The sequence below is a fragment of the Callithrix jacchus genome, chromosome 7 (genome assembly GCF_049354715.1).
Source record: "Callithrix jacchus isolate 240 chromosome 7, calJac240_pri, whole genome shotgun sequence".
Classification (NCBI taxonomy): domain Eukaryota; kingdom Metazoa; phylum Chordata; class Mammalia; order Primates; family Cebidae; genus Callithrix; species Callithrix jacchus.
Genome location: NC_133508.1, coordinates 140,804,882 through 140,832,372, shown reverse-complemented (window position 1 = coordinate 140,832,372; position 27,491 = coordinate 140,804,882). Strand labels below are relative to the sequence as shown.

Below are 27,491 nucleotides of genomic sequence, written 5' to 3'. Positions count from 1 at the left end.
TAAAATGCTAAATTCTTCTAGTTCGCTGCCATACTACCTTGAATGTGCCAATCTCATCTGATCTAGTGTTTCATTTATATATACATTTTAATTTAGATTAAAATGTCATGAGAGTCAGAATACTGATGCTAATATATTAACATTTTATAGAATTTCTTCTCAATAATATAGCACACATAAAATTATGGTTGAGTGTATATATAGCATACATAAGATGGTCAAATATTAAATACATATATTTTACATATTTAACTACCAAATGCATTATCTTGTGGAAGTTGAAAAATTAAAGATATTCAGATTAAAATTGGTATAACTGATGATTCAACTGAAAGTTTAATTCAATTAATAGAAATCTTTAAAAGGAATTTGAATCAAGTGAAATGTAGTATTTAGACAAGATATTGCATTTTTTTAAGTAAACTATAGTCATGTCAGAAATAATAGTAACAAAGGGACAATAAGCAAAATATTTACTAACTGGATAACATACAACTAAGAGCAAGTACACATATTTGTGCACAGGAGCACACAATACACACTCAAATGTAACTTATGAACACAGATTCATACAGCCTTTTCAGAACTCTATAGCATAAGCTTCTGTGAACCCAAACTGCTTGTTCATAAATTTGTTTTGATGTTTAAAGTAGCAGTTTAATTCACCGGATTTTATTGTAAACAGGATACATTCTCCAAGCATCATAGACAATGCAGGATGGTTGGTCAATTTGTTTCACTGATAATTCTAGTGTTCATCATCTACCACTTTCCTCAGGTCAGGTAGTATCTTTAAACTACATAAAATAAACAGTGGTAAAGGGAAATCGTGATATGTGGAATTGAGCACTTCTGGCTTGTTAATTTATTTGGCATTCTTTCTTCATTTACCTATAAAAACAAATATGACATTTCTTAGTATAAAAAACACATCTGAAAAATTAGTTCTTTTTAGTTTAGTTGCCTGTCAGCTAACTAAAAATTAACACTTGCAAATTCATGGTTTAGATGGTAAGTTTACTGTGCATATGATAATAATGAAGACAGAACAGTAGAAACCTTCCCGAGAGATTCCTAAGAGCTGCAGCCGAAGTCACAACTTGGAGCCAGGTATTTGGTTTGTATATATTAGATACACGGCACGTTTTTATATATTAAAGTTCAAATGCAAGTGTCGTAGTATCAACATTTCTGCCAAATTTTGGTGATTAAATTAGAAAGCAATTTTTCTGGACGATTAAAACAAAAAACTTAATTGATAATGCTTAATTAAAACTTAATATTTATTAATATCAAAGAAGTCTTTCTATAGTTGGCCGCCTATAGTGTTTTAGTAATCAACAATATCTTTCCAAATGACTTCAGTTTATATTGCTTGTGTTTATAAAATGTATGTTAAAATGTCAAGCCTCATCGAAAATTTAAGTTGGGAGTGAAATGTATTTAGTTATGGCACTATGTCCGTTTCTTTTACTGGCACAGCAAAAGTTTTCCAAGATAACCTCCATCTTTTTGGAGACTTCCTTTTACATACCATTAGTTAAAAATAGATTGCAGGTTTTATAGATACTTTTAGCAGCAAGGAATAAAAACATAAAAACATCGGAATCTTAATTGGCTTAGGTCAATCATGATGCAATCACTATTGTGAGCCTGATGTTGGCCAAACGTATCCACATTTCTTCCGCAAAAAATTAGGAAAACTGGGCTAACATTTTGTTCAGCAGTGATGTATTGCAAAATAAAATTCAATGCTAGAAAATATATATCCTAAACATCTATATAATAAGCAATATATTTTAATAAGATATGTTCGGGGATTGTTTTTAGTTGAGAAAATAAAGGAAAAAAGTCTAAATTAAATGTAGTAGGTTTTTACTGTTTTAATAATGTAAAAATCTATAGTCATTTTTAATTTTACACAACAAATAATAGAAAATTCACTTTTGGAAAATTACTAAAGACTAATAGAGTAAAATTTTGAATATGAGGACTTTGTGAGTGACTTTTCAAATAAACTACAGAGAAGTTATTTCTATTGACTTTTTCACTGAAATTTTTTTTATGATTCTATAATAAGCTATCATTAGGAAAGGTTGAGGAGTAGCATGCCTTAGTTACAGTCTACTTTTTTATGCCGTTTGCCACCGTTTACTTAAATGCATTGACTAAATGGATAAATTAACACTGACAGAAATTGAAAATGAAAATAGCCTGTTTATTTTTAAATACATGACCATAGGGCATAATACCATTTAAGAAACCAAACTATAACACTTAAACTAATACAATTCTCAAACCGTATAAAACAAGTTGAATGACACAACTAATTGTGAGGGAATCTCTGCTATATGTGTAGTAGAATATCACGTAAAACGTTCATTATTCCTTAGGCAAAGATGCATTAATACAGATACATCAAGACCATGGAACTAGCATAATTACTGAAAAAGGTTCCAAAGTAGTCAAGTGAGGCTAACTCAGTTCTATGCATGTCAGTTTATGACAACCATTCTTAGCCATGAACTGCCCTTAAATGATTTTCTGTTGGGTTTACTTTTCTTTTTGCTTTATATTTTGGGACTTCAGGGCATCCTTCTTATCTAGTTATTCTGGTTCATTGAACCACGATGAAGAAGTATTTCCACCACCCAATGCCATTTTGATTCTTATTATAGCTAATTTAACTAATCTTCCAGATTGCTCTTATGCTATTTTATTTGCAGGGCATAAAGGGCTTTTATTTTATTTCACGCCTGGAATTTTAATTTCCCTTTTCTTCTAGTCTAATTAATTTCTCTCTCTTACTCTCTATCTCCACTTCTTTTTGTCTTTTTCCATTAAAAATAATTTAAGCTTGGGTGTATGGTGCTGCAGGAACTGGCTCCAGGGTCCCTATACTCCCAGACTGGTAATAGGATCTATCTTGATATGAGAATCGTCACCTCTTAATAGGAGCCATTGGATGAAATTGTTGCTAGTGCCCATGGGTCAGTGTACAAGGACTGTGATCCCCGCAGTGCCTACTTTGTGCCCCTCAAGAATGTTAGAGTTCGCCTTAGAAATCACTCTCATAATTCGATCACCTTCCACCAGGTTCCTCCTTCAACACATGGGGATTACAATTTGACATGAGATTTGGGTGGGGAAACAGAGTCAAATCTTATCATCAGCTGAGACCATCAAGGATCTGATGCACCGGTTTTGAAGAGGTCTAGATTTTCTTCATACCCATTGCATTGTTCACTGATATCTGAAGCCAGAAAACATTCTGGTGACAAGTGGTGGGACAGTCAAGCTGGCTGACTTGGCCTGGCCAGAATCTATAGCTGCTAGATGGCATTTAGACTTGTAATTGTTACCTTCTTATACTGTGCTCAGTAGGTTCTTCCGCAATCTACAGAGGCAACATCTATGGACATGTGAAGTATTGACTGTGTCTTTGCAGAGATGTTTTCACAGAAGCCTCTCTCCTGTAGAAGCTCTAAAGACCATTACTTGGGCAAAATCTTTGACCTGATTGGGCTGCCTTTGTAGGATGACTGGCCCTGAGATGTGTTTCTACCGCATGGAGCCAGTCTACACAGAAAGCCTCACCCAGTGCAGTCGGTGGTGCCTGACATGGAGCATAACTGCTGCTGGAAATGCTATTTTATCCTACATAAACATCTGCATCCCCAGCTCTGCAGCACCTTTATTTACATAAGGATGAGGGTGTGTAATGTAGTGGCCGCCACAGAAGTAATAGAAGCTGCCATTTCCCATATTCTGGACACCTGAATGGTGAGAATCCTAATGAGAAGGCAATCTGCCTTCATATCTGAGGCTCTGGAGACTCCTTCTCCAATATTTTGCAGAGCATATTTTGCTGCCTTAATGACATTATCCTTCTCCCCTTCCATTTGTGGCGTGTCCTTCTCCTGCCACCCTGTTTCCTTATACTAGAAGGTATTTCCCCTCCTGTCCCATTCCATACCTTGATATTGGGGTCTTTCTTATACAAGAAAAATGAAACTAGACAAAGAAAAAAAAGTCAGTTTAACCATTTTCAGTTCTCCTGCTAGTAGGTTTAAAATGCTAGGATCCCTGCAATAACCGCATTCTGGTTCTAGTATAATTTGTGAATCCCTGGTGTTTGAATTTGCAAATTATCAGTTTATAGTTCCTATGATTATGGTATTGCACTTTGCACATGCACACAGAAAGCAGAAGTCATCCCACAGAACTTGAGGATTAAATGAAAGTTTTTTTTAATGATATTCATAAGTGATTGTGTTAAAATTATCTTCTAGGGGAAAAGTGAATTATAACATTCATTTTCCGGTTATTTCTTGTACTCTCAAGCATGACAGTGTAAAATTGTTCAAATAGGATTGATTTTATATGTGATCCAGTTTCATTCCATTGGAGACATGCTGAATTTAAAATATTAGGTAGTAAAGACAGTAAAGTACTGAATTTATCTAGTTTGCTAATATCGAAGCAGGGCTCTACCGGATAGATGTGGAGAAGAGATGAGATTCATCTACTCAAGCAGTACCAATAAAAAAGCTGCAGTGGCTCAGTTGTGAGAAGAAAAAGGTGAATGTCTTTCTTAATCTACATTCACATTAAATCAACTAAAAATACTTGAACATTTAAATAAGTGTAATTTGATTATTGAGTTTAAGTGTGATTTTTTGGTATATTTAGGATATTTAATAGATGTTTCTTTTTTAATGCAAGTGATTAGACTCTCATGTCTTTATAAGCAGAACCACAAAAATTTAGAGCTGAAAGACATGTGTGAGGTTATCTAAAATGCTTGTTTTTCAAAAAAGGTCATTAACATTTATAAGGTTAATTGACTTTCACACTGTCTCAGGCCTAAATGAGGGCAAAGCTGCAGAAATAACCTAGATATTGTTATTTCTGGAATTTGAAATTTTATTTTCAAATTTTTTAATTAAAAGAATATTTTTATTCTGAAATAAGTGTGAGATGACTTATTTTAAATTGCTTTATATATCATAGGGTATAATAATATTTCAATTACAACTTACAACATATATCTTACAACATTAATCTCATATCAAATGAAAAGTTTTGATGTAAATATTAAAGAGAATATGTTTTGTGTTTATTTACAAAAAAAGTTATAATTGGAGAATATCAAATTGGCTGTTACAAAGCTGAAATTGTGAGTTTAATATAGTAACTTAACAAGAATCCTGCAAAAAAATAATAGGACTTAAGTAGTCAGAAATAAAGAAGTACATAGATAAAAATATTTTAAGAAATTAGAATTGTAACATTTAGGTATGTTTAAATATTATGGATAAACAGAAAGTTGTAGATGATTCTCAACAAATGAATCAGATTGGAGAATGAAGAGAGACAATTTTTGAAGACAACAAAATGATGAGTTTAAACCTATTGATTTTCAGGTACTTGTGGCAAACCCTTTTAATCAGTTATTGATGAATTTTAATGTTTAGATAGTTGAGCAGACATATGACCTGGATTTTTTATATAAACTTCGATGTGATCATGATGGCAGTGGCAGCCCATCTGGAATGGCTGTTGCCATGATGTGGGCTGCAGTGGAAAGCACGACTTGGGCTATGCACTGGATTGGGCTGTGCATTCCATAGAGTATGAAGGAGCCAAGAACAGGTAGAAGCCTCACCCCTTTCCAAGTTGTAAAGGCGGGAGCCCCACCACCCAGCTACAGCTGCAGACCCTCACATCTCTGCACTCTTGAGGGCCTGAGAAGCCCTCTTATGCCAACAGGCTTGGAAGTGCCTGCTCCTGCTGCCTGGCCTCTTCCCATTCCCAAGGCCAGCTCCAATTGTAGAGTGAAGTTGTGGCTGGAAAAGTGACACCCCCAAGGACTCTGTGACAATCATTCTTTCACAAGAGTGAGTATATAGAGAGGCTTTGTTTGTGAAGAAAACCCAAGGAAGCCTAAGAAATATCAAATAGATGGAGGTCGAGAAAACAGAAATGAAGGCTGAGATTCAAAAGAGACAAAGATACAGAAGAAAATTCAGAAAGCCAAGATGGTACAAATGTTTTAAGTAGAGATGGGTTTCCCTATTATCAATAGCCAGGAAAAGATGAAGAAGAAGAATAGGAAATAAGTAATAGTTTCCTACTCTCTATAGAATTATATCAATAGGAGATGACAGTTCGGTGTCATCATAGTTTTTATTTTTTATATTTATTGAATACCATTGAAGATTTAGAGATTTTGAATGTGAGCCTCTGATTCCAATCTGATAGCAATTCCTCTTCTGTATACTTGAAGCAAATACTTTTAATATTTATCAGACTACTGAATAGATTATGGAGAAAATAGTAGCTTGAGGTTGTATTTTCCTGATACTACAACATTTTAACAAATGTTAAGAGAGCTTCAGATTTGATTTCAAATTTTAAAACAATGGCAATTCTATGACTAGATTTGTATAAGTGATTCACATAAGAGTAAATGTTTTCACTTTCAGAATATATGTTTAATTATCTGAAATTCTGAGCTGCATGAATAACAATTTATAAATATAATAGTAGGGAAATTTGTTTGTCAACATTGTATTTATAACAAATAATAATGTTACATATTTTACATGAGTCACTAAAATTTGTAATAGCATTGTGTTGGTTTTAAATGTATTAACTTTTTACAATTAGAGTGTAAAATAAGTATTTCTTCTTGTATACAAATATATCAGTGTATAAAATAGCCCCCTGTTTCTTTCTGTATGTGGTTTTCCTGAATCTTACTGATATCTACCAATACATTTTAGTAAATTAAAAATTATTTAAATTAACTGTGTTAAAAACAAACTAATAAAAATTTAAGTTGTAGGTTTAAAGTTCTCGTTAGTCATGAAGTTGTCTCAACATTTATTGCTTTTAATCATAGAACTATGTAGTAAGAGAAAAATGAGATATTTTACAATATTGTTGGTGTGTGAACTATTTATTCAAAGTTATAACAAAATTGCCTTTAATTGAATACAAATAATTTACCAAAAACTGTTTCCTAGAATGAGCTCTTATTTATCATAATGCCTTTAAATTATTAGCCTCAAGCTTTCCTAAAATAGGATTATTTTGAAATATCTAATTAAAAGTCGCAATCTAGTCTACATTATTCACTGCAATTAAGATTGTTCAAAGAATTTTCTATCTTACTAGCAAGAATACTAAGTAATTAATTAATCATATTCAAAACACAAAATTCCTTGGTAACTGTCAATGATTAGCATTAAATAATATGCTGAGTGTATATGTGAGGGTGTTTCTGGTTGAGATTAACATTTGAGTTGGTAGAATGAATAAAGCAAATTGCCCTATCCAATGTTTGTGAGACTTATTTAATTTAATAAAGGACTAGGAAAAAGAAAAAGGATAGTAGATAATTCACTGTCTCTGCTAGATGGTCGTGAACTGGAACAATGTTTCTCATAGCTGTGGCCTTGGACTACAATTTGCACTATCAACTATCCTAGCTCTCAGATCTTCAACCTCACTCTGGAACTATAACATTGGCTCTTACTGGTCAATTCTTAGACTATATAACCACATGAGTTAATTCTTTGTAAGGAATCATATATATCTATATCATTATAGCTCCATTAATTTGGTTTCTTTAGCGAATCCAAACTGATACAGATTTTGATATTGAGAGAATTTACAGAAAAAAAGAATTTTAAGTATGAGTTTTCCAAATTTGCTCTGGTTTTATGGAATTGGCTTCTTAATCTAGTTAAACTTAAATATGCTAATAACTATTTCCAGTATGAAAGAGAGCACTGATAGTTCATGTTGTAATATGGCAATAGAGAGATACAAAATACGTTTATTGGACATTCCTAATAAGTCACTTATAAAAAGCTGGGATCTGGGTTTCTGTGTATATCATACCTTTGCACATTTTTGGAAAACTACTGAATATAATGAAGTTGGCTGGTTGCTCCTAATGTCACTGGAAAAAGTGGTGAAAAATAAAGATGAACTCAGGAATTTGAATTTTTAGCTCAAGTGATGCATAAATGACTTGAAAGCTTTTATGTGTGTGCCTTGAAGGAGACCTTTATTGCCTGTAGCTGAAGGTTAACATGGCTGAAAATAAAAAGCAAGTTTTCATCCTGCAACTGGCTGAATTATATAACAAGCTGAGCTCCCAGATTCACAGGTGAGTGCGCTGATTAGAAAAGAATAGTGTCCTGTAAGTTAAAAAGGGGAAGTTTGGAAAGACACAGGTGAAGCTGCAGACATTGAACCCCAAAATTAAGTGAGTCTTCTTTGCCAGTAGAAGAGACCTCTTAACCCCCATTGAGTAGTGGCTTCTCCCTTCTCATTTGAGGGGATTACCCTTCATTGCCTGGGGGAAATATAATGGTTGCTTCTGAGGCAGATATTAAGCAGGACAATGCTGATTCTTTTCAGAACCCACTTCCACTTCCCCTCTTTGCTTCTAGACCTGTAACTGGACTTAAGTCTTGGAGGGCTCCTAAGGTGAGGTACAAAGTGTGATTCATGAGGAGTTGTGCTATGCTCCAAAATAATTCCTTGAGTTTTCTAATTTACACAGTCAAAAATCCAGGGAACTTGTGAAGGAACAGAGATATTAAAGGTGTGAAATGCTGAAAGAAACATAAAGCTGGATTAGACAAATGTATAAATATGGGCTCATGAAGCAGTGATTCTTCATTAAATGTTACAGCCCAGGAAGTAAGGAAGGGCTCTATCAGTTTCTTTTGTTCAGTTGGCTGACCAGTAGATCAAAATATAGTCCACAGTGAGCGAATCACAAAATCTGGACCCACCTTGGTTTAATGTTGAGGAAAAAATGCAAAGGCATAGGAAGACTGGAGTGTGAGAGTGCATTTAACATATACAATCTATTACCCCAGATTAGGAGGGTCCAGAAGACATGCTTTTCACCACTGCTATGAGAAATACATTTGTGAGAGCACTGATGTTCTTCAAAAAACTCCAAGTTCACACTTCTAAGCCAGACCCACAGTTAGGACTGTAGTAACTGCATTGGGAAACCTAAAGGCTGTGAGAGTAACTGAATCTCAGGTGGCTGAATGTAAATGGTAATGCTCAAGTACCAAAAATATCTGGGCATGGTTACTGTAATGGACAGCAGCCAAAGGAGCTGTCAGAGTAGTGTCACTCATGTAGATGTGTGGCTAGTTAATCATGTTGTCTTTAAAAGTAAAATAGATAGAAAGTCTACTGAACTCTTCTTTGATCTATATAAGAAGAAAAGTTCTATGTTAAATCAACAAAATCTAACTTGAAGCATAAAATCAGAGAATCAGAGACTCTCAACCAATTCTCAGACTTAGGTTAGTTTACAGACATAGAACCACCTAAATGAAGGAGTCTGTGACCTAGAAACCCGGAAATGTCCCAGTACAGCACCAAAAATTCATAGTGTTAGTCTTTCTTCCAGCTCTCCCCAAAGGACCAATGGCCTTTTACCAAGTTAATTGTGCATTGAGTAAAAGAAAATAATCAAACGTCTCAGGGACTACTGGACAATAGCTCTAAGCTGGTACTAATTCCAGGAGGCACAAAACATCAGTGTAGCCCACTAGTCAGAGTAGGGTATAAGGAATTTATGTCATCAATGAAGTTTTAGCTCATTTCTGTCTCACCGTGGGCCCAATGTGTCCGTGAATCCATTCTGTGGTTATTTTCCATGTTTTGGAATGCACAATTGTGATAGATACTCTCAGTTCTGGACAGTATTCACCCATTAGTTTTTGACCTGTGTAATGAGCTCCATAATGGTGAGAAAGGCCAAATGGAATATACTTCAACAGCTTATACCTAGGAAAATAGTCAAACAAAAGAAATAACACATTCCTTGAAGTATTGTAGAAATAATTGTCACAATGAAGAACTTAAAAAATTCAGGGGTTGTGATTCTCACCTTTCCCTTCCAGAAGATATCATACTGCTCCAATACATTGGTAGCATTATGCTGATAGGTCCTCAGAGGCAAGTACTCTAGAGTTATTGATAAGACATTTGTAGCAGAGGATGGAAACTCAATCCCATGAGAATCTAGTGGCCTTCTATGTCTAGACCAGATGTGGGAAGCATGTCAAAATATTCTTCTTTTTTTTTTTTGAGGTTACATCTGCCTCCTCCAACAAACAAAAAATATACACAGCACCTAGTAGGCCTGTTTGGATTTTGGACTTAACAAACTCCTCAGTTGGATATGTTACTCTGGATCACTTATTGAATGGAATGAAAATCTGCTAACTTTGAGTAAAGGCCAGAGAAAAAAAGAAGGCTCTGTAACAGGTCAGGATGCTGTTCAAACAGCTCTCCCGTTTGGTCTGTATGACCCTACCGAGCCAAGGATTCTTAAAGTGTCAGTTGCTGAGAGAAATATAGTATAAAGCCTTTGGCATCCCCTTTAAGTAAATCATACTGAAGACACTCAGGATTTTGGAGTAAAGCCCTGAAGTCCTCTGTCGGCAACTATGCTGCTTTTGAGAAAGAATTTTGGGCCTGCTCCTGGGACTTAGTAGAGGCGGAACACTTATCCATAAGCCACCACGTTACCATGCAACCTTAGCTGCCCATCTTGAGCTGGGTATTATGACCCATCATGCCATAAAATTCGGGGCACACATTGACAATTAATCATCAGATAGAAGTGATATATGTATGATTAGGCTCAGCAGACCTTGAAGGTATAAATATGTAAGCAACATAAAAAAGTCATCCAAACACCCATAGTCCCCACTCCTGCTATGCTACCCTTTTCTCTCCCAGTCTGCACCTCTGGGCTCATGGAGAATGCTTTGTAATTGGACAACAGAAGAAAAGAAGATTTAGGCCTGGTTTACAGATGGCTCTACATGATATTCAGACACTACATGAAAATAATCAGTTGCGGCACTGCAGCTCTTTTCTGGGACATTCCTGAAAAGCAATGATGAGCTAAAATCCTCTGAGTGGGCCGAATTTTCAGCATGGCACCCGGTTGTTCACTTTGTTTGTAAGGAGCCTGGCCAAATGTAATGATATGCCAATTCATGGTCTGTGGCTGGCAATAGTTGGCTGAATAGTTGGACTTGGAAGGGACATGATAGAAAAATTGTTGACAAGCAAATTCAGGGAAGAGATATGTGCATACACCTCTGAATGGGCAAAGCTATAAAAAAGATTTCTCACATTCCATGTAAATCCATCACCTATGTGAATTCCCACATGAATGTTCAACAAAGGATTATCTTAGCAGAAAAAGACTTTAATAATGAAGTGGGTAGGATGACCTGTTCTATGAATACCAGTCTCTTTCCTGAGCCTCTCTTGCCATTTTCCAGTTAGTTCATGAACAAGCAGATCATGTTGGCAGGTAGGAAAGTTATACATAAGCTCAGCAACATGGATTTTTACTCACCGAAACTGATTTTTCCACAACTACTTCTAAGTGCTCAATCTACCAGCAGCAGAGAGTAACACTGAGTCCTGATATGATGTAATTACATAGGATAATCAGCCAGGTGCCTAGTGGCAGGTGATTTTACTGGACAGTTTCCATCAGAGAAAGTGTTTTTTTTAAATTTTACTGGAATATATAGCTTGGTCTGGATTTATTTGCCTTGCACACAATGTTTCTGTCAACACTATCAGTCATGCACTTAGAGAATGTCCACAATTATGCTATTCCACACGGCATTGCCTCTGACCAAGGAACTCATTCAAATAGAGTGCAGCAATGGGCTCATGTTTATAGAATTCCTTGGTTTTTAGAATGTTCCATAGCATCCTGAAGCATCTGAAAATACAATAGTAAAATGACCTTCTGAAGACACAGTTACAGTATTACCTAAGTTTCAATATCTTACAGAACTGGAACAAGGTTCTCCAGAAGGCCGTATGTGCTCTGAGGCAGCCTCTAACGTATAATACTGTTTCCCCCACGACTAAGATTTATGAGTATTGAAATAAAAGTGGGCGCATGGCAGCCTTACCACCCACTATTAACTCTAGTAACACACTAGCAACATTTTTGCTTTCTGTTCCTGTGACTTTAAGCTTTGTTGGCCTAGAGATCTTATTCCAAAGGGAGAAATGCTTCCTTAAGGAGACAAAACAATTATTTCATTGAACTGAAAGTTAAGATTGCTGCCCAGTCACTTTGGACCCCTCGTATTTCTGAATCAGTGGATTTAGAAGGGAGTTACTGCGCTGGCTGGGGTAATTAATACTGACTACCAAGGAGAAATTCCAGAATAAAGGCAAGAAACTCCACAATAAAGATAAGGAAGACTGTGTTTAGAAAAGAGGAGATCCCATAGGGTAACTTTTAGTATTACCATTCTCATGATTAAGATTAAGAAAAATTGACTATTAATGAACTAACCCTTGAGAAATAAAATGGATAATCCCATCAGGTAAAGAACTATGACCAGCAGAGGTATTTGATGAAGGCAAAGAAAATGTAGAATGTGCGATGGGAAAAGGTAATAATAAATAATAGCTCTGATCACACGATCAGTTACATACATGAAATCTGCAAGTGTCATAAGTATTTATACTTATTTTATTATGGTTATGTCTGTGTGTGTGGGCATGTTCTATGTTCACGGATGTATGTGTATAGTAAATATCTTTGTTTTAATTCCATCTCTTATTTTCTTGTATTATGCAACATAAGATGTATGGAAATTATTTACGTTTTGTTAACTTTACGTCATAGTGTTTAAATTAAGGGATATCTCATTTTCAGTTGTATGCAGGACAATTTTATCATGTCTGCCAGGATAATGACCTTGTTATTATATTTACCTGGAGATGAAGTATGGTTTATGGAACTGCATGTGGGTACCAGGTGGATAAGTGGTGAACTTATTATAGTTTATTTTCTGTATCAATTAACTCGGTCAAACAGTGTCCAAGAACTTAATTATGCATTATTTTGAATGTCTGAGTGTTTCTGAATGAGATTAATATTTAAATAAATATATTGAGCAAAACAACTTGTCCTCCTCCTTATTCAATTTGTTAAATAACTTAATAAAACAAAAAGGCTAAGAGGGACTTTACGCTCTCTGCTAGACTGTTTTCAGTGTAGACATCTTCTGCCTTTGGACTCAGACTTAGATTGGAACTTGGGCCATTAGCTTTCCTGATCCTCAGACATTCAGACTCAGACTGGAACTTCTCCTCTGGGCCTCCGGGGTTTCCAGTTTATTGACTATATATCCTGGAGCCTCTCAGTCTTTATAACCATATGAGTTAATTTCAAAAATATATAAACCTATATATATGTATGTATGTACTTTATTGAAATATAGATTATATATATAACTATGTGTTATATAAATACAACATATATATGTATATAGTTTATACAACATATATGTGTGTGTATATATATGTTGTTTATACAACATACACACACACACACACACACACACACACACACACACATTAGTCTAGGAGTACCCAGACTAATGTAGTTCCAGTCCCCAGGGTTGTAATGTGACTTAAAATAATAAAACTATACTGAGTACTTATAAATGTTTCTGGGATGATCAAGATAGTCTCTAATGAGCAGGGTAGAATGAATCTCATGAAATTTTGAACTTATAATTGCAAGGATTCTCTTTGTTTATAACAAGATTTCATTGTTTATTTTTCTTAAAACATAATTAAATTAAAATTCAAGAAAAATTTGCTTCTCCCCTAAATTTCTCACTTAAGGTAACACATAATAGAAGATGATAGTCTATTGAGTAATAATACTTTTAGAAAAAAATTTAAGTTCTTTATCAAGTTAGACATTGTATATAATGCTTTCTCTAAATGCAGAAGTTAAATTTAATGAATTTTCATATCACTTGTATTCACTGGAAACTAAATGGTATCTTCTAAAAAGCATATTAGAAATTAGAAGTATAAAAAAAAGGCTACTTTGTGTACACATATATAGACACACACAAATATATACTCATTTTTATTATTAAAATGCAAATTGCATTCATATTTAACAGTCTTTAGAGCCAAATTAAAACTCTTGGTAAAACTCTTGAGTTGTATAGATTCACCTAGTCATAAAATATTAAAGTTTAAAAGGGTCTTAGAATTCATCCAGTTCAATTTTTTGGAGTGCAGTTGTGTGATATCACCCCACTGCAACCTCCACCTCCCCGGTTGAAGCAGTTTTCATGCCTCAGCCTCCTGAGTAGCAGGGATTACAGGCGTCCACCACCACGCCCAGCTAATTTTTGTATTTTCAGTAGAGAAAATTTTTGTATTTTCTGTGGTGAAGGTATTTGGTCAAAGTCCCAATTACCAGAGCTTGAAAATTACAGAAATACAATTGAAAGGTAAATACAGCTTTTTATAGCCACAAAATATTGTGCCAAGATATACATAAATAGAATAAAAAGTAGGTTATTTGTTAAATTGAAAAGTAAAATTTTTAATGAATTGGTCACCTATATCATCTTATAAATTTTTATTGAGTTTTATTGCTACCTTTCATTTTTCAAATCAGTTTATTGTAGTAAAAATCGCATATAATAAAATTAACTAATTTTAATATAAAATGTAAAACATTTTGACAAATTAATACATTTTCATAGCTAATACCAAATGACATTATAAAGAACACTATCAGTACTCCTGAAATTACCTGTCAGCCTCTTTATTTATTTATTTTTTGAGATGGAGTCTTGCTTTGTCATCCAGGTTGGAGTGCAGTGGTGTGATCTTCGCTCACTGCAACCTCCACCTCCTGGCTTCAAGTGATTCTCCTGGCTCAGCGTCCTGAGTAGCTGGGACTACAGCACGCGTAACCATGCCTGGTTAATTTTTGTATTTTTAGTAGAGATGGGATTTCACCATGTTGGTCAGGCTGGTCTCAAATTCCTGACCTCGTGATCCACCCACCTTGGCCACCCAAAGTGCTGGGATTACAGGTATTAGCCACTGCACCGGGCCCACCTGTCAGCCTCTTTACAGCCATATCTCCTATCCCCAGCCAGTCTTCTGGAAACCAATGATACGTTTTCTATCATAAATATAACTGTCTTATTATACTTGGAGAGCCATTTGTATTCTTGCACGAACCTCATTGCTCAAAGATCAACTGTATGTGGTTAATGTTATCAGAAATTGGCAAATTGTCTTCAAAATGTTTGTAACTTTTGAGTTCCTGGAAGTGTATGAGAATTCCACTTGCTTCTCATGACAGTCATTCTACATGTGCAGAATATGCAGGTTATATAGGTATACATGTTACATAGGTATACATGTGCCATGGTGGTTTGTTGCACCTATTGACCTGTCCTCTAAGTTCCCTCCCTTCATCCCCCACCCACCATCAGGCTCTGATGTGTATTGTTCATTTCTCTTTATTCCATGTGTTCTCATCATTCAATTCCCACTTATGAATGAGAACATGTGATATTTGGTTTTCTGTTCTTGTGTTTGTTTGCTGAGGATGATGGCTTTCAGCCTCAACCATGCTCCTGCAAAAGACATGATCTTACTTTTTGTTTTGGCTGAATAGTATCCCCTGGTGCACTTTTACCCCATTGTGTTTATCTAGTCTATCAATGATGGATTTTTTGGTTGGTTCCATGTCTTTGCTATTGTAAATAGTGTTGCAATAAACATGTGTGCATGTGGCTTCATAGGAGAATTATTCATATTCCTTTGGGTATATACACAGTAATAGGTATTGCTGGGTTAAATGGTATTTCTGGTTCTAGCTCCTTTAGAAATTCCCATACTTTCTTCCACAATGGTTGAACTAATTTATATTCTTACCAACAGTGTAAAAGTGTTCCTGTTTCTCCACAGCCTTGCCAATATCTTCTGTTTTCTGACTTTTAAATAATCACCATTCTGACTGGTGGAATCTCACTGTGGTTTTAATTTGCATTTGTCTGATGATCAGTGATGTTGAATTTTTTTTTCATATATTTGTTGCCACATAAATGTCTTCTTTTGAGGAGCATCTGTTCATATCCTTTGCTCACTTTTTAATAGGATTGTTTGTGTTTTTCTTCTAAATTTGTTTAAGTTTCCTGTAAATTCTGGATATTAGACCTTTGTCGGATGGGTAATTTGCAAAAATGTTCTCCTATTCCGTAGGTTTTGCCTATTCACTCTGATGATAGTTTCTTTTGCTGGGCAGAAGCTCTTAAGTTTAGTTAGATACCATTTGTCATTTTTGGTTTTTGTTGCAATTGGTTTTGGCATTTTTGTCATGAAGTCTTTGGCTGAACCTATGTCCTGAATGGTATTGCCTAGGTTTTCTTCTAGGGTTTTTATGGTTTTAGGTCTTAAATTTAAGTCTTTAATCCATCTTGAGTTAATTTTTGTTTAAGGTATATGTAAGGGGTCCAGTTTTAGTTTTCTGCATAAGGCTAGCTAGTTTTCCCAGCACCACTTACTGAATAGGAGATCTTTCCCCATTTCTTGTTTTTGGTAGGTTTGTCAAAGATCAGATTTTGTAGATGTATGGTGTTACTTCTGAGGTCTCTATTCTGCTCCATTGGTCTATATCTCTGTTTTGGTACCAGTACCATGCTGTTTTGGTTCCTATAGCTTTGTAGTGTAGTTTGCTATCAAATAGCATAATGACTCCAGCTTTGTTCTTTTGGCTTGGGATTGTCTTAGCTATAAGGGGTCATCTTTGATTCCATATAAAGTTTAAAATAGCTTTTCTAATCCTGTGAAAAATGCCAATGGTAGTTTCATGGGAATAACATTTAATCTATACATTACTTTGGGACTTACGGCCATTTTCTGTATATGGATTCTTTTTATCTATGAGGTTGGAATGCTCTTTTACTTTTTTGTGTCCTCTCTTATTTCCTTGAGCAGTGGTTGGTAGTTCTCCTTGAAGAGTTCCATCATGTCCCTTGCTAGCTGTATTCTCAGGTACTTTGCTATCTTTGCAGCAGTTGTGAATGGGAGTTCATTCATGATTTGCTTCTGTGATCATCTGTTGTTGGTGTTGAGAAATGGTTGTGATTTTTACAACACTGATTTTATATTCTGAGATTTTGCTGAAGTTGCTTATCAGCTTAAGGAGATTTTGGGCTGAGATGATGGGGTTTCTAAATACACAATCATGTCATCATCTGCAAACAGAGAGAATTTTACTTTTTTTCTTCCCATTTCAACACACTTTATTTCTTTCTTTTGCTTAATTGCCCTGGCCAGAACTTCAAGTACTATATCGAATAAGAGTGATGAGAGAGGACATTTGTACCAGTTTTCAAAGGGAATGCTTCTGGCTTTTGCTCATTCAGTATGATATTGACTGTGGGTTTGTTGTAAATAGCTCCTATAATTTTGAAACATGTTCCATCAATACCTAGTTTATTGAGAGTTTTTAACTTAAAGGGATCTTGAATTTTATCAAAGACCATTTCTGGATCTATTGAGTTAATCATGTGGTTTTGTCTTTTGTTTGTTTCGTTTCTGTGCTGGATTACATTTAATGATTTGCATATGTTGAACCAGCCTTGCATCCGGGGATGTGATTGACTTGATCATGTTGGATAAGTTTTTTGACATATTTCTGGATTCAATTTGCCAATATTTTATTGAGGACATTTTTAAATCTATGTTCATCAGGGATATTGGCCTGAAGTTTTCCTTTTTTGTTGTGTCTCTTCCTGGTTTTGGCGTCAAGATGATGCTGGCTTCATATAAGGAGCTAGGCAGGAGTCCCTCCTTTTCAACTCTTTGGAATAGTTTCAGAAGAAATAGTACTAGCCCCTCTTTGTATTTCTGGAAACATAGGGCTGTGAATCCATCCAGTCCTGGGCTTTTTTGTTTGTTTGTTTATTTGTTTGGTAGGCTATTAATTACTGCCTTAATTTCAGAACTTGTTATTGATCTTTTCAGGGATTTTACTTTTATTTACTTATTTATTTTGGGAGGGTGCATATGTCCAGGAATTTATCCATTTCTTCTATACTTTGCTGTTTACTTTTGTAGAGGTGTTTATAGTATTTTCTGGTGGTAGTTTGTATTTCCATGGGGTCAGTGGTAATATCCCATTTATCATTTTTTATTGTGTTTATTTGATTCTTCTCTCTTTTCTTCTTTATTAGTCTAGCTAGCAGTCTATATATTTTGTTGGTATTTTTGAGAAACCCAGCTCTTGGATCTACTAACTTTTTGGAGGGTTTTTTTGTGTCTCTATCTTCTTCACTTCTTCTCTGATCTTAGTTATTTCTTGTCTTCTGCTAGCTTTTAGATTAGTGTCTTCTTGCTTCTCTAGTTCTTTTCATTGTGATATTAGGGTGTTGATTTGAGATCTTTCAAGCTTTCAAATGTGGGCATTCAGTGCTGTAAATTTCCCTCTTAACACTGCTTTAGCTATGTCCCAGAGATTCTGGTACATTGTCTCTTTGTTCTCATTAGTTTTGTAGGACTTCTTGATTTCTGCTTTAATTTCATTATTCACTCATGAGTCATTCAGGAGCAGGTTGTTCAATTTCCATGTAATTGTGTGGTTTTGAGTGAATTTCCTAATCCTGATTTCTAATTGAATTGCACTGTGGGGTCTAAGAGACTATTTGTTATGATTTCAGTTCTTTTGCATTTGCTAAGGGGTGTCTTACTTCCAAATAGGTGGTCAATTTTAGAATAAATGCCATGTAGTGCTGAGAATAATATTCTGTTTATTTGGGGCAGAAAGTTCTGTAGACTTCTACCAGGTCCACTTGATCCAGAGCTGAGTTCAAATAATGAATATTCTTGTTAATTTTCTGTCTCATTTATCTGTCTAATACCAAGAGTGGGGTGTTAAAGTCTCTTACTCTTATTGTATTGGAGTCTAAGTCTCTTTGTAGGTCTCTAAGAAATTTTTTATGAATCTGAGTCCTCTGTATTGGGTGCATATATATTTAGAATAGTTAGCTCTTGTTGTTGAATTGTTCCCTTTACCATTATGTAATGTCCTTCCTTGTCTTTTTGTTGTTGTTGGTGGTGGTGGTGGTTTAAAGTCTGTTATATCAGAGACTAGGATTGCAAACCCTGCAAATTTTTTTTTTTAATTTCCATTTGCTTGGTAAATTTTTCTTTATCCTATCCCTTTATTTTGAACCTATATATGTCTTTGCATGTGAGATGGGTCTCCTGAATACAGCCGACTGATGGGTCTTGACTCTTTATCCAATTTGCCACTCTGTGTCTTTTAACTGGGGCATTTACCCATTTACATTTAAGGTTACTATTGTTATGTGTGAATTTGATCCTGTCATCATGCTGCTATTTCTTTATTTTGTACATTAGCCAGTACAGTTTCTTCATACTGTCATTGGTCTTTATATTTTGGTGTGTTTTTGCAATGACTGTTACCAGCTTTTCCTTTCAGTATTTAGTGCTTCTTTCAGGAGTTCTTGCAGGGCCGTTCTGGTGGTAACAAATTTCTCAGCATTTGCTTCTCTGGAAAGGATTTTATTTCTCTTTTGCTTTTGAATCTTAGTTTGGCTGGATATGAAATTCTAGGTTGAAAATTTTTCTCTTTAAGAATGTTGAATATTGGCCCCCAATCTCTTCTCACTTGTAGAGTTTCTGTTGAGAGGTCTGCTGTTAATCTGATGAGCTTCCCTTTGTAGGTAACCTGGTCTTTCTCTCTGGCTTCCCTTAACAATTTTCTCTTCATTTCAACCTCAGAGAATGTTATTATTTTGTGTCTTGGGGTTGGTCTTCTTGCAGAGTATCTTCATGATGTTCTTTGTATTTCCTGAACTTGCATATTGGCCTGTCTTTGTAGGTGGGGGAAGTTCTTCTGGATAATATCCTGAAGTGTGTTTTCCAGCATGTTTCCATTCTCCCCATGTCCTTCTGTTACTCCAATCAGTTGTAGGTTCAGTCTTTTTAATGAAGTCTCATATTCTGTTGGAAGCTTTGTTCATTCCTCTTAATACTTTTTTCTTTAGGCTTGACTCCATGCCTTATTTCAGCAAGGTGGTCTTCAAACTTTGATCTTCTTTCTTTGATTTGATTGATTCAGCTGTTGATACTTGCATATGCATCATGAAGTTCCTGTGCAGTGTTTTCAACTCCATCAGGTCATTTATGTCCCTCTCTAAACTGGTTATTTTGGTTAGCAATTCTTCTAACCTTTTATCAAGATTCTTAGCTTCCTTGTATTAGGTTAAATCATGCTCCTTTAGCTCAGCGTAGCTTTTTATTACCCATCTTCTGAAGCCTACTTCTGTCAGTTTGTCCATCTGATAGTCCATCTGGTTCTGTGCCCTCAATGAAGAAATGTGATAATTTGGAGAAGAGGCACTCTGGCCTTTTGGATTGTCAGCACTTTTTCATTGATTCTCATTCTAGTGATTTGTCTGGTTTTGGTCTTTGAGGATGCTGACCCTTGGATGGGGTTTTCATAGGGACTTTTTGTTGTTGATGTTATTGTTGTTGCTTTCTGCTTGTTTGTTTTCCTTTCAATGATCAGGTCCCTCTTCTGTATGACTGCAGCAGTTTGCTGGGGGTTTACTTCAGGCCCTATTTAACTGATTCACTCCCGTGCCTGGAGATGTCACTCAGGGACGCTGGAGAACAGCAAAGATAAATGCCTGCTCCTTTTTCTGGGACCTCTGACCTTAAGGACCACCAACATGATGCCAGTAGGATTATTCCTGTATAGGGTGTCTGATAACACCTGTTGGAGGGTCTTACTCAGCTGGTTGGCATGGGGAACAGAACCCATTTAATGAAGCAGTTTGTCTCTTGCTGGATGGAGTGTGTATTGCTTAGGGTAAATCCACTCAACTGGGCTGGCCAGATTTCTCAGAACTACTGAGAGGAAAGGCTAAGTCTGTTGGTCCTTAGAGACTGCAGCCACCCCTCCAATTAGAGACTCAGGCCCAAGGGGGATCTGGATTTGGTCCCTGAGCCTCTGGCTAGAGTTATTAAAGTTTCTGTGGGGAAGCCCCACCCAATGAGGAAAGATGGGTCAGGGTCAGGCCTGAAGAGGCACTCGGGCCACATGCTGCCACAGCCAATGTGTTGGACTGTGAGGGACCAGGCCATCCAGCATCCATGTCTCCAGCAGGGAGAAAGCACAGCCTGTGGCTATAGAGATGCATGATGCCTGTCCCCGACGCAGGGAGCTTAGCATGTTAGGCATTTGTGAATCCCAGTGCTGGCTGCTGCCCCTACCCCAAGGAGCTCAAACAGCTTAAGCAAAAGACAGCTGCAACCTCAGTACTGGTGACCCTTCCCCTGGGAGTTTGGTAGGGTTTAAGCAGATTTCAACTGATAGGCTCTTAAGAGTCTATGTGTTCCCGGGTTTCGATGCTAGGATCCGGTGATGTGGGCTTGCAAGTGAGATATTCTGATTCGTGGGTTGCACTTTCATGGAAAAAGCATGGTGTGTCTCCTGGGCAGCATGCTCACTCATCACCTCCCTTGGCTGGGGGCACGGGGCTCCCCCGCCATGTGGCTGTCAGCTGTGGATGTACCACACTGTTGTTCTTTCACGTCATTGGTCATGTTAGCCTCCTAGTCGGTTCTGATGAGAGAACCTGGATACCTTGGTTGCTGGTAAAAGATTCACATGCTTTATGAGCTTATTAGGCTTTTATTCCTATGGGAGCTTCTGAAGGCAGCTGTTACTTCATTGTGGTTTTAATTTTCTTGTCACTGTAACTAATAATGCTGAACATGATTTATTTGTATTTATTTTTTTATTGCATTTTAGGTTTTGGGGTACATGTGCAGAACATGCAAGATAGTTGCATAGGTACACATATGGCAGTGTGTTTTGCTGCCTTCCTCACCTTCATCCACATTTGGCATTTCTCCCAAGGCTATCCCTCTCCAGTTCCCCTCCCCCTGGTGTCCCTCCCTAATTCCCCCCAGTAGACCCCAGTGTTTAGTACTCCGTTCGCTGTGTCCATGTATTCTCATTTTTCATCACCTGCCTATGAGTGAGAATATGCGGTATTTCATTTTCTGTTCTTGTGTCAGTTTGCTGAGAATGATGTTCTCCAGATTCATCCATGTACCTATAAATGACACAAACTCACCATTTTTGATTGCTGCATAATATTCCATGGTGTATATGTGCCACATTTTCCCAATCCAGTCTATCATCAATGGGCATTTGGGTTGGTTCCAGGTCTTTGCTATTGTAAACAGTGCTGCAATGAACATTCATCTGCATGTGTCCTTATAGTAGAACGATTTATAGTCCTTTGGATATATACCCAGTAATGGGATTGTTGGGTCAAATGGAATTTCTATTTCTAAGGCCTTGAGGAATCGCCACACTGTCTTCCACAATGGGTGAACTAATTTACACTCCCACCAACAGTGTAAAAGTGTTCCTATTTCTCCACATCCTCTCCAGCATCTGTTGTCTCCAGATTTTTTAATGATCGCCATTCTAACGGGTGTGGGATGGTATCTCAATGTGGTTTTGATTTGCATCTCTCTAATGACCAGTGATGATGAGCATTTTTTCATATGTTTGTTGGCCTCATGTATGTATTCTTTTGTAAAGTGTCTGTTCATATCCTTTGCCCATTTTTGAATGGGCTTGTTTTTTTCCTGTAAATCTGTTTGAGTTTTTTGTAAATTCTGGATATCAGCCCTTTGTCAGATAGGTAAACTGCAAAAATTTTTTCCCATTCTGTTGGTTGCCAATTCACTCTAGTGACTGTTTCTTTTGCTGTGCAGAAGTCGTGGAGTTTGATTAGGTCCCATTTGTCTATTTTGGCTTTTGTTGCTAATGCTTTTGGTGTTTTGTTCATGAAGTCCTTGCCTATTCCTATGTTCTGAATGGTTTTGCCTCGATTTTTTTCTAGAGTTTTTATGATGCCAAATCTTATGTTTAAGCCTTTAATCCATCTGGAGTTAATTTTAGTGTAAGGTGTCAGGAAGGGGTTCAGTTTCTGCTTTCTGTACATGGCTAGCCAGTTTTTCCAACACCATTTATTAAACAGGGAATCCTTTCCCCATTGATTGTTTTTGTCAGGGTTATCAAAGATTGTATAGTTGTAGATATGTTGTGTTGCCTCCGATACCTCTGTTCTGTTCCATTGGTCTATATCTCTGTTTTGGTACCAGTACCATGCTGTTTTGATTACTGTAGTCTTGTAGTCTAGTTTGAAGTCTGATAGTTTGATGCCTCCCATTGTGGTTGTTTTTTTTTTTTTTTTGCTTAGAATTGACTTGGCTATATGGGCTTTCTTTTGGTTCCATATGAAGTTCATGGTGGTTTTTTTCAGTTCTGTGAAGATAGTCAATGGTAGCTTGATGGGGATAGCGTTGATTCTGTAAATTACTTTGGGCAGTATAGCCATTTTCATGATATTGATTTTTCCTAAACATGAACATGGAATGTTTCTCCATCTGTTTTTGTCCTCTCTTATTTCGTTGAGCAGTGGTTTGTAGTTTTCCTTGAAGAGGTCCCTTACATTCCTTGTGAGTTGTATTCCTAGGTATTTTATTCTTTTTGTAGCAATTATGAATGGCAGTTTGTTCTTGATTTCGCTCTCTTTAAGTCTGTTATTGGTGTAGAGGAATGCTTGTGATTTTTGCACATTGACTTTATATCCTGAGACTTTGCTGAAGTTGCTTATCAGTTTCAGGAGTTTTTGGGCAGAAGCGATGGGGTCTTCTAGGTATACTATCATGTCACCTGCAAATAGAGACAATTTGGCTTCCTCCTTTCCTATTTGAATACCCTTTATTTCTTTTTCTTGCCTGAGTGCTCTGGCTAGAACTTCCAGTACTATATTGAATAGGAGTGGTGAAAGAGGGCATCCTTGTCTAGTGCCGGATTTCAAAGGGAATGCTTCCAGTTTTTGACCATTCAGTATGATATTGGCTGTTGGTTTGTTGTAAATAGTTTTATTATTTGAGATATGTTCCATCGATACCGAGTTTATTGAGGGTTTTTAGCATAAAGGGCTGTTGAATTTTGTCAAATGCCTTCTCTGTGTCAATTGAGATAATCATGTGGTTTTTGTTTTTGGTTTTATTTATGTGGTGAATTACGTTTATAGACTTGCGTATGTTGAACCAGCCTTGCATCCCCAAGATGAATCCTGTTTGATCATGGTGAATAAGTTTTTTGATGTGCTGTTGCAATCGGCTTGCCAGTATTTTATTGAAGATTTTTGCATCTATTTTCATCATGGATATTGGCCTGAAGTTTTCTTTTTTTGTTGGGTCTCTGCCATGTTTTGGTAACAGGATGATGTTGGTCTCATAAAATGATTTCGGAAGAATTTTCTCTTTTGAAATTATTTGGAATAGTTTCAGAAGGGATGGTACCAGCTACTTTTTGTGTGTCTGGTAGAATTCGGCTGTGAACCCATCTGGACCTGGGCTTTTTTTGTGTGGAAGGCTCTTAATTGCTGCCTCAACTTCAGACCTTGTTATTGGTCTATTCATAGTTTTGGCTTCCTCCTGGTTTAGGCTTGGGAGGACACAGGTGTCCAAGAATTTATCCATTTCTTCCAGGTTTAGTAGTTTATGTGTATAGAGTTGTTTGTAATATTCTCTGATGATGGTTTGAATTTCTAGGGAATCTCTGGTGAATTTCCCGTTTATCGTTTTTTATTGCATCTATTTGGTTGTTCTTTCTTTTCTTTTTTATCAGTCTGGCTTGTGGTCTGTCTATTTTGTTGATCTTTTCAAAACACCAGCTCTTGGATTTATTGATTTTTTCAAGGGTTTTTCGTGTCTCTATCTCCTTCAATTCTGCTCTGATCTTAGTTATTTCTTGTCTTCTGCTAGGTTTTGAGTTTTTTTGATCTTGCTCCTCTAGCTCTTTCAATTTTGATGATAGGGTGTCAATTTTGGAGCTCTCCACTTCTTATGTGGGCACTTATTGCTCTATATTTTCCTCTGGAGACTGCTTTAAATGTGTCCCAGAGATTCTGGTATGTTGTGTCTTTGTTCTCATTGGTTTCGAAGAACTTCTTTATTTCTGCCTTCATTTCATTGTTTATCCAGTCAACATTCAAGAGCCAGTTGTTCAGTTTCCATGAAGCTGTGCGGTTCTGAGTTCGTTTCTGAATTCTGATTTCTAACATGATTGCACTATGGTCTGAGAGACTGTTTGTTATGATTTCAGTTGTTTTGCATTTGCTGAGGAGTGCTTTACTTCCAAGTATGTGGTCAATTTTAGAGTAGGTGTGATGTGGTGCTGAGAAGAATGTATATTCTGTGGATTTGGGATGGAGAGTTCTGTAAATGTCCATCAGGTTTGCTTGCTCCAGGTCTGAGTTCAAGCCCTGGATATCCTTGTTAATTTTCTGTCTGGTTGATCTGTCTATAATTGACAGTGGATTGTTAAAGTCTCCCACTATTGTTGTGTGGGAATCTAAGTCTCTTTGTACGTCATTAAAAACTTGTTTTATGTATCTGGGTGCTCCTGGGTTGGGTCCATATATATTTAGGATTGTTAGCTCTTCTTGTTGTATCTATCCTTTTACCATTATGTAATGACCTTCTTTGTCTGTTTTGATCTTTGTTGCTTTAAAGTCTATTTTAACAGAGATGAGAATTGCAACTCCTGCTTTTTTTTTTTTTGCTCTCCATTTGCTTGGTAAATCTCCCTCCATCCCTTTATTTTGAGCCTTTTTGTATCCTTGCATGTGAGATGGGTTTCCTGGATACAGCACACTGATGGGTTCTGGCTTTTTATCCAATTTGCCAGTCTGTGTCTTTTGATTGGTGCATTTAGCCCATTTACATTTAGGGTTAATATTGTTATGTGTGAATTTGATACTGCCATTTTGATGCTAGCTGGCTGTTTTGCCCGTTATTTGATGTAGATTATTCATTTTTTTGATGCTCTTTAGCATTTAGTGTGTTTTTGGAATGGCTCGTACTGGTTGTTCCTTTCTATGTGTAGTGCATCTTTCAGAAGCTCTTGTAAAGCAGGCCTGGTTGTGACAAAATCTCTGAGTACTTGCTTTTTTGCAAAGGATTTTATTTTTCCTTCACTTATGAAGCTCAGTTTGGCTGGATATGAAATTCTTGGTTGAAAGTTCTTTTCTTTAAGGATGTTGAATATGGGTCCCCACTCTCTTCTGGTTTGTAGAGTTTCTGCTGAGAGATCTGCTGTGAGTCAGATGGGCTTCCCTTTGTGGGTGACCGGACCTTTCTCTCTGGCTGCCCAGAGAGAAATTTTCTCCTTTATTTCAACCCTGGTGAATCTGACGATTATGTGCCTTGGGGTTGCGCTTCTTGCAGAATATCTTTGTGGTGTTCTCCGTATTTTCTGGATTTGAGTGTTGGCCTGTTTTGCTAGGTTGGGGAAATTTTTCTGGATAATATCCTGAAGAGTATTTTCCATCTTGGATTCATTCTCTTTGTCACACTCTGGTACACCTATCAAACGTAGGTTAGGTCTCTTCACATAGTCCCACATTTCTTGGATACTTTGTTCATTCCATTTTGCATTTTTTTCTCTAATCTTGGTTTCTCATTTTCATTGAGTTGATCTTTGACTTCTGATATTCTTTCTTCTGCTTGGTCTATTTGGCTATTGTAACTTGTGCATGCTTCGTGAATTTCTCGTATTGTGTTTTTCACCTCCTTCAATTCATTCATATTCCTCTCTAAGTTGTTCATTCTTGTTAACATTTCCTCGAATCTTTTTTCAAATCTTTCTTGAAGGTTCTTAGTTTCTTTGCATTGATTTAAAACATGTTCTTTTAGTTCACAGAAGTTTATCATTACCCACCTTCTGAAGTCTAATTCTGTCATTTTGTCACAGTCATTCTCCATCCAGCTTTGTTCCCTTACTGGTGAGGAGTTTTGGTTCTTTGTAGGAGGCGAGGTGTTCTGGTTTCTGGTGTTTTCCTCCTTTTTGTGCTGGTTTCTTCCCATCTTTGTGGATTTATCCACCTGCCGTCTAAGTAGTTGCTGACTTTTCCATTGGGTGTCTTTGTGGATGCCCAGATTGTTGATGATGAAGTATTTCTGTTACTTGGTTTTCCTTCTACCAGTCTAGCCCCTCTGCTGTATGACTGCTGAGGTCCATTCCAGGCCCTGCTTGTCTGGGGTACACCTGTAGCAGCTGCAGAACAGTGAGGTATGCTACCAGTTTCTTCTTTTGCTATCTTTGTCCCAGACTGATGCCCACAAAATGTCAGTTTGATCAGTTCTTTTTGGATATACAGGGGTCAGGGAGCTGCTTGAGGAGACAGTCTGTACTTTATAGGAGCTCAAGTGCTGAGCTGTGAACTTCGTTGTTCATTCAGGGCTGTTAGGCAGCTACATTTAAGTCTGCTGCAGCAGAACTCATAAAATCCCTTTTTTTCCTCAGATGCTCTGTCTCGGGGGGTTGGGGCTTTCTTTTTGAGTGTCTGTTGCACTGTCCTCCCCAGCTAGGAGGCAGTCTAGTCACTATTTGCCTGTCGAGGCTCCACCCTGCTTGTGTGGGGTCTGCCCTGTTGCTGAGGGCTTTCCCCTGCTGCCACAGGCTCTACCCTGCTGCCACAGGCTTCACC

The 27,491-nt window shown here is 36.8% G+C and overlaps 1 pseudogene; it reads left to right on the top strand.

Annotated features, from left to right (window-relative positions):
- Positions 1 to 3,178: 3,178 nt before the first annotated feature.
- LOC108592429 (cyclin-dependent kinase 4 pseudogene) lies at positions 3,179 to 3,722 on the top strand (annotated as a pseudogene).
- Positions 3,723 to 27,491: the final 23,769 nt, after the last annotated feature.